A 16825-nucleotide genomic window follows, 5' to 3' on the forward strand; every position below is an offset into this window, starting at 1 on the left:
TTTTGCGTGAGATTAATAAAAAAACAATTCTGCTGATGTTTTTTTATTTTTTCCAGCATTCAATGGCAAAACCCCAGGAATGGTTCTTATATTTTTTCTTTCCAGCATTTATCGTGCAGTATAGAGACAAAATGAACAAAAGCTACAATTTTGCCATTAATTATTACTATTTTATTCTTGATGCTGTTTTTCGTGCCGGATAAATCATGTGATCGTTGTACAGTTTGGATTGTTGTTCTCTGCGATGTTAATCAGGTTTAGTTTTTTTGTTCTTGTTTTTTGGGGGTTTATTTTAATAAAATCTAGTTTTAATGTAAGAAAAAAAATTATATTTGAGTTTTTACTTTGTATATTTCCAAATATTTTATTGAAACGGAGTAAAGGAAAGAAGGATGAACTAGTGGGAGAGCAACTGTAAAGGACCCCTGCCAGTCCCTAAAACTAAAGGGGCCTGTGACGACACAGCATTTAATCGTAATTATCCAGATGTAAATTCCATAGGCCCAGAATGATAGACTATTGCCTGAATTATTAACTATTGAATTTATGTGTTTCTTTCTTCGGTTGGTCAACGCACATGATCTTTTGTCATTAGTCCGAATGTTGACTCATCTTGTAGGTTGAGGTGATATTTGTTAATTGATAAATGGTTATTTACCTCTTATATCAACTCTTCTGGTTTATTGTACTGTTATCTTTGCAATACAGGGACGCAGGCTCTTTGAACAATGGATGTTTGCTAAATATGTTGATTACCATTTTATAAGTCCATGCAATTTGTTGACTTGCATTGTTTCGGAATTTATAGTTTATCCTTCAGTGTTTGCAATGTTTGCAAGTCAACATTGGGGGATGAACTGTGGATGCTGCAGTAATGAGAATTAGTAACACCGCCCCTTTCTCTTGACCTGTGGATGAAGTCTTGAAGAAGGACAGTTGTGAACTACATAAAGGAGTCTTTTTACAAAACCACTGTCAGGAACACTCTATGGGACAGCTCTACAGAACACCATGAATCCATTAAGAGGGACACAGATTTGGTTTCTACAGGATGCCAGCTTAAGGGACCACAGCCCTGGCTGGAGGAATACAGATCTGCTCCATTGACTACTATAGAACCCATGGATACATCTGGGAAAACCAGGTTGGGACCCACCAGTCACCTGGTCCCATGGAGATGTTTGGAGTAGCCAGGTTGGGACACTCCGGCCACCTGGAACTCGTGAATATGCTCGGAAAAAGCCAAGTCGGGACCTTCCAGTCACCTAGTTCCATGGATATGTTCGGAGAAGCCAGGTTGGAACTTTCTGGTCTCCTGGCCACGTACTTCAATGGACTGTCAGCTTTCTAAGCTTGTTGTTACCTCCTCTTTGTGGGTGCTCTTTAGTGGGGGTGCCATTGGCGGGGGTAGTCAGCCCCAGAAGCCCCTCGGATTGGCAGCTGCTTTAATCCCAGCGAGTCAGCGGAAGGGTGAGACTCTGTAATTTGCACCATATTAGGTATTTGCTGGGACTGTTCAATATGTTTATTGTGTGTTTGGTGGCTCAATAAAATATTACCTCACTGTTTTACAATCATCCTGTGTTGTTGTTTATGTATCTTCTATCAGTGATGGATTATAATGAGTGTGATCTGCTCCACCATGAGGGGCCCGATCCTCCCAGGGGCCCACGTTCAAAGATCCCAGCACGGCTCAGGACGGATTCTTGTAGTGCTGATGTTTGATAAATAGGATAATAGAGCGCTCATAGAAAATAAATGTCTGACCTCTTCTTTCTGATGGGCATTTTAGAGCGAGGAGCTGCGCTCTGGACTCACCGCTGCACTCCCCATGCCATTGCGGTGGCCATCCTAATATCGATCTGTGCGGAGGAGACTGTGGGAGTCAGACGGAGGTGTCAAATGTACGGACCCTTTTAATCACAGGATGGAGGGTCACTGTGAATATTAATTCATGAACCACTGTGCATAGTGACTCGCCCCCAGGGCCGTGGGGCACTCGGCAGCCGGGACTCTGGTTGCCGGGGGATATCACGGTGGCTGGCCCAGTCCGTGGCCCAGGGCGGTCACTCAAAGGGGGGGGAATGCTTATAGGGGAAATTGTCGTGACGCCACCTGTGGATTCTGGTAAGAGGTTACCAGCGCTGCGACAGTCCACTGAGGCTGATGTTAGGGGCAGCTATGATGGGACGGCTCCCCACAGGTAGAGCAGGCCTCAGGGCAGTGTAGAGGTGTAGAAAGATGGTGGAAGCAGGAGGGAGACGGCAGGACGGTCCCAAAGGAAGTACAGGCACACACACAAGGGTAAACTTCAATACCTTTACTGGTGGTGATGCAGGTGCGGTCCAGGGCTTGTGGGGGCCCCGGGGGGATGCTGCGGGCTTGTGGGGGCCCTAAGGGGATGCTGCGGGCTTGTGGGGCCCTGGGGGGGATTCTGCGGGCTTGTGGGGCCCTGGAGGGGATGCTGTGGGCTTGTGGGTGCTCTGGGGGGGATGCTGCAGGCTTGTGGGGTCTATGGGGGGGATGCTGCAGGCATGTGGGGGCTCTGGGGGGGGTGATGCAGGCTTGAGGGGGGCCCTGGGGGGATGCAGCCGGCTTGTGGGGGCCCCGGGGAGGATGCAGCGGGCTTGTGGGGCTTCTGTATGGGGTCCAGCCTGCATATGGCATTACATGGGGACCAGGCAGTATTCTCTATGGTGAATTATATGGGATCCAGTATTTTGTATGGAGCATTATATAGGGCTCATAATACTGTATGGAGGACTATGTGGTGCCATAACACTGTATGGAGGACTATACTGTCCGGTCTGCACTGTGCGCTGTGAGGATTCACCGGTTTCTGAGCTATTGTAGAATTTACAAAAGATATCACTCATAAGTGGAGAACCATGGCGAGTGTCTTAAGGCCCCGTCACACTAAGCGATGCAGCAGCGATCCCGACAACGATACGACCTGTCAGGGATCGTTGCTGCATCGCTAATACATCGCTGGTGAGCTGTCAAACAGGCAGGCTCACCAGCGATCAGGGGAGCAGCAATATCGTGGAAAGAATCGTTCCACGATGTCCTGCTCCTGTTACCAGCCTGCTGCTTAAGCAGGAGCAGGCTGGTAACTATGGTAAACATCAGGTTACTAAGTGCGCGTGTGCCCCTAGTAACCCGCTGTTTATCATGGATACAACTCTGCTAAGGTGAACGGTAGCCTCCGCGCACCGTAGCAGAGTGGTATCCATGGTAAACAGCGGGTTACTAAGTGCGCGCGTGCCCCTAGTAACCCGATGTTTACCATGGTTACCAGCCAGATCGTTGGTCCCGCTGGTCACACACAGCGATGTGTGCTGGCCACCGGGAGGCCAACGACCAAAAAATGGTCCAGGACACTTTGCAGCGATCAGCAACCTCACAGCAGGGGCCTGATCGCTGCAAAGTGTCACACATAGCGACATCGCTGGTGAGGTCGCTGGTGAGTCACCAAAACCGTGACACAGCAGCGATCTCGCTAGCGAGATCGCTATGTGAGACGGGGGCTTTATACTGTGTGGAGGACCATGGGGGAGTACATTGTACTGTGTGGAGGACCATGGGGGAGTGCATTGTACTGTGTGGAGGACCATGGGGGAGTGCATTGTACTGTGTGGAGGACCATGGGGGAGTACATTGTACTGTGTGGAGGACCATGGGGGAGTGCATTGTACTGTGTGGAGGACCATGGGGGAGTGCATGGTACTGTGTGGAGGACCATGGGGGAGTGCATTATACTGTGTGGAGGACCACGGGGAGTGCATTGTACTGTGTGGAGGACCACGTGGGAGTGCATTATACTGCGTGGAGGACCACGAGGGAGTGCATTATACTGCGTGGAGGACCATGGCGAGTGCCTTATACTGTGTGGAGAACCATGGCGAGAGTCTTATACTGAGTGCATTATACTCTATGGAGTGTGGAGAGGTGTGGGGCAGTTGGGGGATCATACTTTACCCTGGGAGTTGAGGTCGGGTACAGTAGGGTCATTATACTGCGCATATGGAGGAATTCACCATGGGGGTATCATACCGTGTTTGGGGGGCACTTTTGTTGGCACCACACTTTATGGGCAATGAAAAAGGGATCTAGGACTTCAGCAGGAGGAAAATTACTATGTAAAGGTTGGAAGGTTGTGAGATCTGATCTTCTGCGACCCCGACAATTATTTACATTTTTGTTGCTGGGGGGGGGGGCCCAATTAGAACTTCTGCTATGGGGCCCCATGATTCCTATGTACGCCCCTGATTGTACCAAATCCTCAGCTGTGCTGGTACTAAGGATATGGACACTCAGACATTTTGGGCTAAATATATACATACAAATATTTTTTCAATAACGTTTCATAAACAATTTGGCTTTTTTATTTCCTTTGCATTGCTAGTTGCAGAATGAGCTCACTGAGAATTTATCAGTGAGCTCATTCTGACCTTCTCTGTGCTGATTATGTTCACAGACCAGCATGAAAGTTGGGCTGATCTCTGATGCAGTCATAAATCATCGCAGAAATAAAAGCGCTGGAAACTCCACATCATAAGGAGCTCACTGACTGAATCTCAAGTTAACTCATTCTGCAGCCATCAATGTGCTGCTGGGAAACAAAAAGCTGGTAAAGGCCGAACAGAGCAAATGTTACATGAAGCAAAATAGTAAAAATTATTTTTAGACCAATATACATGTATTTAAAGGGATTGTCCGGTGTGAAGCTGAAGGCCTGCAGTCATCTGTGTGACTCTCTGTGACTGCAGACTTGTAATCCTCACATCATGTAGACTGCGCGCTGCCAGCATTATTCTCAGCCCAGAGAGGGCAGAAGCCCCTGTATCATGTGTACAGGAATTGTGCCCCCTCTCCCCGAGGAGCAGCAGTGCCTCGTCCTCCAGATACATGAGGGTCCCATCGGGGAGATCCACATGTACCGGCCATGATGTCATCTCCATGGATACGCCATCAATGTGCAGAGCAGAAGACCCCTGTAAGGGAGAGCTCAGACGTGGGGGGATTGATGTGGATGTGAGGAGCAGATCCCCCCCATATTCACAGATTATCGCACAATACATGTGGCCTTGCACAGGAAAAACTGTGAGGAAAGAAGAAATCAGATTTCTTACAATATAGAATAATGTCCTCCTGCCCTCGCTCATGTCCAGTATTATTTATCCCCTGAACTTTTGGGTGGGGAACCCCTCCTGAGCCCCCTCCATTATATAGGAGCCATATATCTGCTCCATTACTGGCAGAAGGTAAGGAGCCAATCACACTGCACGGCTTCTACTTCCTGCTCTAAGCCCCGCCCACCTGCCTTCCCTTGAGATCTCCATGACAACCTTTGTGTGACTACAGTGACAGGCCACGTCCCCGAGGATTCTGATCAGTGCGGATGTCTCCATATTGCTGAGGACTGTGAGCGGCTGATGGGCGGAGCCAGCAGCGATATGAGGGGCGGAGCCAGCAGCGACATGAGGGGCGGAGCAAGAAGTGATATGAGAGGCGGAGCCAGCAGCGATATGAGGGGCGGAGCCAGCAGCGATATGAGGAGCGCTCACAGCACTGACAGGAGCAGGTGTGTGTGCAGCCAGTTCCTCTGCTGTGGGTGTTGTGGTGTGTGAGCTTCGCCGTGTATATATTATACACATATATATATATATACATACACAGTTGAAATCAGAAGTTTCCATACACTGTATAAATAGACACATCTGCATGTTTTTCTCAATATCTGACATGAAATCAGAATAAACCTTTCCCATTTTAGGTCAATTAGGATTACCATCATTTTTAATATTTGCCAAATGCCAGAATAATGAGCGTCTCTTGTAAGGGGCATTAAAAGAGTCTTGTTATACCACTCTGACCTCCACGTGTCTTGTAAGGGGCATTAAAACCGTCTTGTTATACCACTCTGACCTCCACGTGTCTTGTAAGGGGCATTAAAACCGTCTTGTTATACCACTCTGACCTCCACGTCTCTTCAGAGGGGCATTAAAACCGTCTTGCTATACCACTCTGACCTCCACGTCTCTTCTGAGGGGCATTAAAACCATCTTGTTATACCACTCTGACCTCCACGTCTCTTGTAAGGGGCATTAAAACCGTCTTGCTATACCACTCTGACCTCCACGTCTCTTCTGAGGGGCATTAAAAGCGTCTTTTTATACCACTCTGACCTCCACGTGTCTTGTAAGGGGCATTAAAACCATCTTGTTATGCCACTCTGACCTCCACGTCTCTTCTGAGGGGCATTAAAAGCGTCTTGTTAAGCTACTGGGACCTCCACAACTCTTCGAACGGGCATTGCATTTCCTCATAATTTTTGGAAGCTTTTGCTTGGAAGACATAAGCAAATACTATGGGAGACCCACTCCCCAATAATGGGAATAATGTTTTTAAAATGCTGTACTGTATGGCTCTTGTAAGGGGCATTAAAACCGTCTTGTTAAGCTACTGTGACCACCACGTCTCTTCAAAGGGGCATTAAAAGCGTCTTCTTAAGCCACTCTGAACTCCACAGCTCTTCCAAGGGGCATTGAAATGTTGTTTTTAATTACCTTACCTCTAATCTCCACGACTCTTCCAACGGGCATTGCATTTCCTCCTAATTTTAGTCAGCTTTTGCTTTTTAATGCAAAGGTGAAAACTAAGGGAGACACACTCCCCAATAATGGGTAGAAGGTTTTTAGTACGCTGTAATCCACGTCTGTTTCCAGGGGCATTGCAGTTCCTTATAATTTTTGGAAAGCCCTCCATTCACTGCTTAGGCCAACAGTGCACAGGAGACCCAGTTGCCATAAATGGAAAAAAAGGTTTAGTTAAGGCCCTCTGACCTCCATGTCATTTCCAAGGGGCATTGGAGTGCCTCAAAAGTTTTGGTAGGCATTGCACTCACTGTATGCCCTATAACTGTGTAGCCAAACCACTCCTTTTGTTACAGAAACATATCCTACAAGACATATGTGGTTGACTGGCCTGATATTGATGTGAATGGTCCCTGTTCCTCCTGCTCTTTCTCCTTTGCCACTACCTCATCCATCATTTATCACTTGAAGCTTTGTTTTAACGAGAGTCATAGAACTTGGATAGTAGCAGGAAAACATCCAGCAATCCTCGGAGGAGGTAGGATATGCGCCAAAACGCTGACCACCTCAGGCCTAGCCGCTGCTACATACATGCGCTTGCATTCCTTGAAAACAAAGCAGATGCTAACTTCTATCATCCTCATCATGCTCCTCACCTTGGCACTCTCAACTCCCCTGATAGAGAAGCCAGGGCCCACCGGAGAAGTCGGGTTCTTTGGTGGGCTCGTCCAATGCTGCCCTAAAGCAGGCCAGTCTAAGAAAAGTGTGTGGGGATGTTCCGCGGAGAAATCGGGGCGGCTTGGAACCGTTTATGGACACCTGGCCGCGGGACGGCTGGGGACCGAGTGTGGACACCCGGCCGCCGGGCGGCTGGGGACTGAGTATCGATACCTCGCTGCCGAAGCAGCCATGAGGTAGTGGCCAGCTCTGGCCTCCACATGCCTAAAAGGCCCAATTTCAAGTGCACGCATGCTAGCAGTATGGTATTGCAGCCTCGGGGTGGGTTGGTGGCAGGTTGCACACTTATGCTTGCATTCCAACAAAACAAAGCAGATGCTAACTTCTATCATCATCATGCTCCTCACCTTGGCATTCTCACCTCCCCTGATGGAGTCGGGTTCTCTAGTGGGTTCGTCCAATGCTGCCCTAAAGCAGGCCAGTCTAAGAAAAGTGTGTGGGGAAGTTCCGCGGAGAAATCGGGGTGGCTGGGGACCATCTATGGACACCCCGCCGCCCCCAGGCGGCTGGGGACCAGGTGTGGACACCCGGCCGCCGGGCGGCTGGGGACTGAGTATGGATACCTCGCTGCCGAAGCAGCCATGAGGTAGTGGCCAGCTTCGGCCTCCTCAAAACTAAAAGGCCCAATTTCAAGTGCAAGCTAGCAGTATGGTATTGCAGCCTGGGGGTGGGTGGGTGGTTGGCTGCATATTTGCGCTTGCATTGCAAGGAATGGGGGAGGTACAATTGAACAGTGCCCTGGGACAAGGACTTGCACGGGGATAGTTGCAAGTCTGCATCTTCTGATGCGGCAAGGATCACTTCTGATGGGCACACTTTTAGGCAGTGACCTGGGAGTCAGAGATCCTTCCAGGGGTCTTCCCCATGCTGTTCCCATGTCTTTTCAGCACTGTATGCATGTGTCACACAGCACATGGCCAGATAAGGTTGTAAAATGTTAAAATGACATTTCCCGGTGAATGCATTTGTCACAGTTGAAAGCAATACAAAAGTGCAAAAACGCATAAAAAATGCTACTTGTGAACATAGCCCAAGGTGTGGAGGAGTATTTTTGTTTTTGGTTTTTTATTTTACCTTATACACAAGTCTTTACCCTGGAAAAGAAATTCCTTAACATATTTCACAGGAAAAAAGTTTCACTTTCGTTTTTGAACATTTTCTTATGAGCCTGTAAAAGTGGCTTAATACCTCTGACCACGTTGTTGACAACAGTGACCTGGGGGTCAGAAATGCTTCCTGGGGCGATCCCCATGCTGTCCCCATGTCATCTGAGCACTGTCACTATCATTTTGGGCACTTTTTAGGCTTTCTACAGACTGCCGGGGGTGCCTCCGCAAAAATGTTCGGGTCTCCCATAGACTAACATGGGCTCGTTGCTCGGGTCGAGCACCCGAGTATCACGGCGAGCTCGGGCCGAGCTTCGAGCACCCGAGCATTTTAGTGCTCGCTCAACACTATTTATAACGGGGGCACAAGCTAGTGACTGATTTATATTCTCAGTGGAGCAGGATTCATTGTGGTGAATGATATACTCATGGGCACAGTGTGGCACATATTTGCATTTAGTGGCACAGTGGGTGGCATTATTTATTTAAGTCGCTTATATTTGTAACATTTTTGTTTTTCAGGAGTGCGGTGATCTGCTGAAAAGTGCGGAGCAGCCGAAACCTGGACAGCAAACTGCAAAGACGAATCATGGCGGGAAGTCGTCACGAAAGACTGGACTAGGTAAAGAAGAGAAGAAAGAGAGCGACTGCAGTGTATAAACTGGAGGGTTAGGTGGGGCCCATTATATTATAATAAATCTATGTGGGGCCCATTATATTATAATAAATCTATGTGGGGTCCATAATATTATAATAAATCTATGTGGGGCCCATTATATTATAATAAATCTATGTGCGGCCCATTATATTATAATAAATCAATGTGGGGTCCATTATATTATAATAAATCTATGTGGGGTCCATAATATTAAAGGGACGGATATGTGGGGCCCATTATATTATAATAAATCTATGTGGTGCCCATTATATTATAATAAATCTATGTGGGGTCCATAATATTAAAGGGACGGATATGTGGGGCCCATTATATTATAATAAATCTATGTGGTGCCCATTATATTAAAGGGAAAGCTATGTGGGGCCAATTATATTAAAGGGAAAGCTATGTGGGGCCAATTATATTAAGGGGAAAGCTATGTGGGGCCCGTTATATTAAAGGGAAAGCTATGTGGGGCCCATTATATTAAAGAGAAAGCTATGTGGTGCCCATTATATTAAAGAGAAAGCTATGTGGGGCCCATTATATTAAAGGGAAAGCTATGTGGGGCCCATTATATTAAAGAGAAAGCTATGTGGGGCCCATTATATTAAAGAGAAAGCTATGTGGGGCCCATTATATTAAAGAGAAAGCTATGTGGGGCCCATTATATTAAAGGGAAAGCTATGTGGGGCCCATTATGTTAAAGAGAAAGCTATGTGGGGCCCATTATATTAAAGAGAAAGCTATGTGGGGCCCATTATATTAAAGATAAAGCTATGTGCGGCCCATTATATTAAAGAGAAAGCTATGTGGGGCCCATTATATTAAAGAGAAAGCTATGTGGGGCCCATTATATTAAAGAAAAAGCTATGTGGGGCCCATTATATTAAAGAAAAAGCTATGTGGGGCCCATTATATTAAAGGGAAAGCTATGTGGGGCCCATTATATTAAAGGGAAAGCTATGTGGGGCCCATTATATTAAAGGGAAAGCTATGTGCGGCCCATTATATTAAAGAGAAAGCTATGTGGGGCCCATTTTATTAAAGAGAAAGCTATGTGGGGCCCATTATATTAAAGAGAAAGCTATGTGGGGCCCATTATATTAAAGGGAAAGCTATGTGGGGCCCATTATATAATAATAAAATCTATGTGGTGCCCATTATATTAAAGGGAAAGCTATGTGGGGCCCATTATATTAAAGCGAAAGCTATGTGGGGCCCATTATATTAAAGGGAAAGCTATGTGGGGCCCATTATATTAAAGGGAAAGCTATGTGGGGCCCGTTATCTTAAAGGGACATCTACGTAGGGCCCATTATATTAAATGGATGGCTATGTGGGGCCCATTATATTAAAGAAAAAGCTATGTGGGGCCCATTATATTAAAGGGAAAGCTATGTGGGGCCCATTATATTAAAGGGAAAGCTATGTGGGGCCCATTATATAATAATAAAATCTATGTGGTGCCCATTATATTAAAGGGAAAGCTATGTGGGGCCCATTATATTAAAGCGAAAGCTATGTGGGGCCCATTATATTAAAGGGAAAGCTATGTGGGGCCCATTATATTAAAGGGAAAGCTATGTGGGGCCCGTTATCTTAAAGGGACATCTACGTAGGGCCCATTATATTAAATGGATGGCTATGTGGGGCCCATTATATTAAAGAAAAAGCTATGTGGGGCCCATTATATTAAAGGGAAAGCTATGTGGGGCCCATTATATTAAAGGGAAAGCTATGTGGGGCCCATTATATTAAAGGGAAAGCTATGTGCGGCCCATTATATTAAAGAGAAAGCTATGTGGGGCCCATTTTATTAAAGAGAAAGCTATGTGGGGCCCATTATATTAAAGAGAGAGCTATGTGGGGCCCATTATATTAAAGAGAAAGCTATGTGGGGCCCATTATATTAAAGAGAAAGCTATGTGGGGCCCATTATATTAAAGGGAAAGCTATGTGGTGCCCATTATATTAAAGGGAAAGCTATGTGGGGCCCATTATATTAAAGCGAAAGCTATGTGGGGCCCATTATATTAAAGGGAAAGCTATGTGGGGCCCATTATATTAAAGGGAAAGCTATGTGGGGCCCGTTATCTTAAAGGGACATCTACGTAGGGCCCATTATATTAAATGGATGGCTATGTGGGGCCCATTATATTAAAGAAAAAGCTATGTGGGGCCCATTATATTAAAGGGAAAGCTATGTGGGGCCCATTATATTAAAGGGAAAGCTATGTGGGGCCCATTATATTAAAGGGAAAGCTATGTGCGGCCCATTATATTAAAGAGAAAGCTATGTGGGGCCCATTTTATTAAAGAGAAAGCTATGTGGGGCCCATTATATTAAAGAGAGAGCTATGTGGGGCCCATTATATTAAAGAGAAAGCTATGTGGGGCCCATTATATTAAAGAGAAAGCTATGTGGGGCCCATTATATTAAAGGGAAAGCTATGTGGGGCCCATTATATTAAAGAGAAAGCTATGTGGGGCCCATTATATTAAAGGGAAAGCTATGTGGGGCCCATTATATAATAATAAAATCTATGTGGGGCCCATTATATTAATGGGAAAGCTATGTGGGGCCCGTTATCTTAAAGGGACATCTACGTATATGATAAATTCTATATGGGGCCCATGATATTTAATGGAAGGCTATGTGAGGCCCATTATATTAAATAGAGGGCTATGTGGGGACCAATACATTAAAAAGAAAGCTATATTGGGGCCCACTATGTTATCTGGAAGGTTTTGTGGGGCCCTCTGTATTAAATTGAGGGCTATGTGAGGCCTATTAAATTAAATGGAAAGCGTTGCGGGCCCATAATATTATATGGAGGGCTATGTGAGGCGCATTTATCAAATAAAGGGCTATGTAGCGCCAATTATATTAAATGGAAGCCTGTGTTTTGTCCATTATATTAAATAGAGATGTATCTTGGCTCCATTATAATAAATGGAAGGCAATGTGGGGACCATTACATTAAATGGAGGGTTATGTGGGGCCCATTATATTAAATGGAAGCCTATATGGAGCCCAGTAAATTAAATGTAAAGCTATGTGGGGCCCAATATTTTAAATGTAAGGTTAAGTGGGGCCAATTGTATTAAATAGAGGGCTATGTGGTGCCCAATATAAAACATGGAAGGCTTTTTGGTGCCCATTATATTAAATAGAGGGATATTTTGGCCCCATTTTATTAAATGGAAGCCTATGTCAGGTCCAATATATTAAATGGAGTCCAGTGCGGCCTATTATATTAAATTGACGGTTATGTGGGGTTCAATAAATTAAATGAAAAGCTATGTGGAGCCCAATAAATTAAATTATAGTACATGGAAGGCAATGTGCGGCTCATTATACTATATAGAGGGCTATGTGGGGGCCATTATACTTTATAGAATTCTATGTGGGGGTCCATTATACTTTTGCCAATGGCAAATTGTGTGTTCCGGTGGCACTCCAAAGGTAAAGGGTGTGCTCCGGTGGCACTCCAACGTCATAGGGTGTGCTCTGGTGGCACACCAATGGCAAAAAGGCCAAAGAGTAGACTCTGGTGGCAGACAGAGCAGCCCTAGAGTGCGCCCCAGTGATAAGCAATAAGGCCAAAGAATGTACCCTGGTGGTAGGCTAAAAAGCCCTAGAGTGCGCCCCAGTGGTAAGCAATAAGGCCAAAAAGTGCACCCCGGTGGCAGGCTAAAAAAGCCTAAAATGAGTGCCCCGGTGGTAAGCAAAATGGTCAGAGTGTACCCCGGTCGCAGTTAAAAAGCCCAAGTTGGGTGCCCCAGTGGTAAGCTAAAAGGCCAAAGAGTGCACCCCGGTGGAAGCTAAAAAGCCCAAGATGGGTGCCCCGGTGGTAAGCAAAAAAGGTCACATATTGGGCCCCTCTGGTAGGCCTACGGGAAATAGAGTTCTCCGATGGCACACCAACGGTAAAGGGTGTGCCCGATGGTACTCCAATGGTAAAGGGTGTGCTTCAGTGGCATGCCAGTGGCAAAAAGTGTACTCCGGTGGCATGCTAATGGTGAAAGGTGTGCTCTGTTGGCACCCCAACTGTAAAGAGTGTGTTCCAGTGGCACCCCAGCAGCCAATGGTGTACTTCGGTGGCAGATCATCGGGAAATGGTGTGATATGTAAGGCTCATCATAACAAAAGGGAGGGCTATGTGGGACCCATTATTTTATATGGAAAGCAAGGTGGGGCCCATTATATTAATTAGGGGCTTATGTGGGGCTCTTTATATTAAATAAAAACATATGTGGGCCCCATTAAATAAAATGGAAGGCTATGTGGACCCCATTAAATTAAATGGAAGGCTATGTGGACCCCATTAAATTAAATGGAAGGCTATGTGGGGCCCATTATATTAAATGGAAGCCTATATGGGGCCCAATAAATTAAATGAAAAGCTACAGTATGTACAGCAATAATAAAAATGGTAATAATACAGGGTGGGCTATTTATATGGATACACCTAAATTAAATGGGAATGGTTGGTGATGTCAACTTCCTGTTTATGGCACATTAGTATATGGGAGGGGGAAACTTTTCCAGATGGGTGGTGACTATGGCGGCCATTTTGAAGTCGGCCATTTTGGATCTAACTTTATTTTTTTCAATGGGAAGAGGGTGATGTGACACATCAAACTCATTGAGAATTTCATAAGAAAATACAATGGTGTGCTTGGTTTTAACATAACTTTATTCTTTCATGAATTTTTTACAAGTTTATGACCACTTATAAAATGTGTTTAAAGTGCTGTCCATTGTGTTGGATTGTCAATGCAACCCTCTTCACCCACTCTTGACACACTGATAGCAACACCGCAGAAGAAATGCTAGCACAGGCTTTCAGTATCCGTTGTTTCAGATGCTGAAAGGTTATATGGGGCCTATTAAAATAAATGGAAGACTATGCAGGACCTCTTGTAATAACTAGAAGGCAATTTGTGGCCCATTATATTAAACTAGATGGTGGCCCGATTCTAACTCATCGGGTATTCTAGAATATGTATGCGGCCGGCCGCGACCAATCAGCGAACCGTGTTAGTGAGGACCGGAGAGCATGTTTAAATTTGGCGCCAAAACCGGTGATTGGTGACGGCTGGCGGCCGCGACCAATCAGCGAATCGTATTAGTGAGAACCGGGGAGCAGGTACTTCCACTGTGAGAAGCCGGGAGATGACCGGCTGCTCGCAGCAGAAGTATCCCAACCGGCGGCGCCGCTCCCCGGTCCTCCCTTCACACTTGCCGTCGGGAGATCAGCGGCCCTAGCCGCTGATCTAGCGACGGTAGCCGCATGGAGGTCAGCGGCGCCGCAGGTCGGGGTACTTCTGCTGCGAGCAGCCGGGAGATGACCGGCTGCATCGCCACTGACCTCTGTGCAGAGCGGTGTTTAAATTTGGAGCCAATATCGCTGATTGGTCGTGGCCGCCGAATCGTATTAGTGAGGACAGGGGAGCGGCGCTGCCTGTGCGGGTACTTCCACTGTGAGCAGCCGGGAAATGACCGGCTGCTCGCAGCAGAAGTATCCGGACCCGTGGCGCCGCTCCCCGATCCTCCCTTCACACTTTCCGTCGGAAGATCAGTGGCCCTAACCGCTGATCTCCTGACGGTAGCCGCATGGAGGTCAGCGGCGCCGCTGGTCAGGGTACTTCTGCTGCGAGCAACCGCGAGTTGACCGGCTAGTGCCGGTCATCTCCCGGCTGCATCGCCGCTGACCTCCGTGCGGCAGATGAGCTGCTAATGGCCGCCATCTTTTTCTGAAATCCCACGTCGCTGATTGACCACGGTCGGACCAATCAGCGACGCAGGACTTCCTGGACAGAAGGACAGACATGATAAGACGATTATATATATTAAATGTAAGGTTATGTAGGGCCCAATATATTCAATGAAAAACTATATGGGCCCATTATATAAAAGAAAAAGCTAAGTGTGGCCCATTTTATTAAATGGATGATGGCGTGCTCCCTTGGCAAGCCAGCGGGAAAGTGGCGTGCTTCCGGTGGCAAGCCAGCGGGACAGTGGCGTGCTCCGGTGGCAAGCCAGCGGGAAAGCGGCGTGCTCCGGTGGCAAGCCAACGGGAAAGTGGCGTGCTCCGGTGGCAAGCCAACGGGAAAGTGGCGTGCTCCGGTGGCAAGCCAACGGGAAAGTGGCGTGCTCCGGTGGCAAGCCAACGGGAAAGTGGCGTGCTCCGGTGGCAAGCCAACGGGAAAGTGGCGTGCTCCGGTGGCAAGCCAACGGGAAAGTGGCGTGTTCCGGTGGCAAGCCAACGGGAAAGTGGCGTGCTCCGGTGGCAAGCCAACGGGAAAGTGGCGTGCTCCGGTGGCAAGCCAACGGGAAAGTGGCGTGCTCCGGTGGCAAGCCAACGGGAATGTGGCGTGCTCCGGTGGCAAGCCAACGGGACTGTGGCGTGCTCCGGTGGTAAGCCAACGGGACAGTGGCGTGCTCCGGTGGCAAGCCAACGGGACAGTGGCGTGCTCCGGTGGCAAGCCAACGGGACAGTGGCGTGCTCCGGTGGCAAGCCAACGGGAAAGTGGCGTGCTCCGGTGGCAAGCCAACGGGAAAGTGGCGTGCTCCAGTGGCAAGCCAACGGGAAAGTGGCGTGCTCCGGTGGCAAGCCAACGGGAAAGTGGCGTGCTCCGGTGGCAAGCCAACGGGAAAGTGGCGTGCTCCGGTGGCAAGCCAACGGGAAAGTGGCGTGCTCCGGTGGCAAGCCAACGGGAAAGAGGCGTGCTCCGGTGGCAAGTCAACGGGAAAGTGGCGTGCTCCGGTGGCAAGCCAATGGGAAAGTGGCGTGCTCCGGTGGCAAGCCAACGGGAAAGTGGCGTGCTCCGGTGGCAAGCCAACGGGAATGTGGCGTGCTCCGGTGGCAAGCCAACGGGACTGTGGTGTGCTCCGGTGGCAAGCCAACGGGACAGTGGCGTGCTCCGGTGGCAAGCCAACGGGACAGTGGCGTGCTCCGGTGGCAAGCCAACGGGACAGTGCCGTGCTCCGGTGGCAAGCCAACGGAACAGTGGCGTGCTCCGGTGGCAAGCCAACGGGAAAGTGGCGTGCTCCGGTGGCAAGCCAACGGGAAAGTGGCGTGCTCCGGTGGCAAGCCAACGGGAAAGTGGCGTGATCCGGTGGCAAGCCAACGGGAAAGTGGCGTGCTCCGGTGGCAAGCCAACGGGAAAGTGGCGTGCTCCGGTGGCAAGCCAACGGGAAAGTGGCGTGCTCCGGTGGCAAGCCAACGGGAAAGTGGCGTGCTCCGGTGGCAAGCCAATGGGAAAGTGGCGTGCTCCGGTGGCAAGCCAACGGGAAAGTGGCGTGCTCCGGTGGCAAGCCAACGGGAATGTGGCGTGCTCCGGTGGCAAGCCAACGGGACTGTGGCGTGCTCCGGTGGCAAGCCAACGGGACAGTGGCGTGCTCCGGTGGCAAGCCAACGGGACAGTGGCGTGCTCCGGTGGCAAGCCAACGGGACAGTGGCGTGCTCCGGTGGCAAGCCAACGGGAAAGTGGCGTGCTCCGGTGGCAAGCCAACGGGAAAGTGGCGTGCTCCGGTGGCAAGCCAACGGGAAAGTGGCGTGCTCTGGTGGCAAGCCAACGGGAAAGTGGCGTGCTCCGGTGGAAAGACAACGGGAAAGTGGCGTGCTCCGGTGGAAAGCCAACGGGAAAGTGGCGTGCTCCGGTGGCAAGCCAACGGGAAAGTGGCGTGCTCCGGTGGCAAGCCAACGGGACTGTGG

This window comes from Phyllobates terribilis, unplaced genomic scaffold (assembly GCF_046119375.1).
Source record: "Phyllobates terribilis strain yellow unplaced genomic scaffold, ASM4611937v1 Scaffold_343__1_contigs__length_2019054, whole genome shotgun sequence".
Classification (NCBI taxonomy): Eukaryota; Metazoa; Chordata; class Amphibia; order Anura; family Dendrobatidae; genus Phyllobates; species Phyllobates terribilis.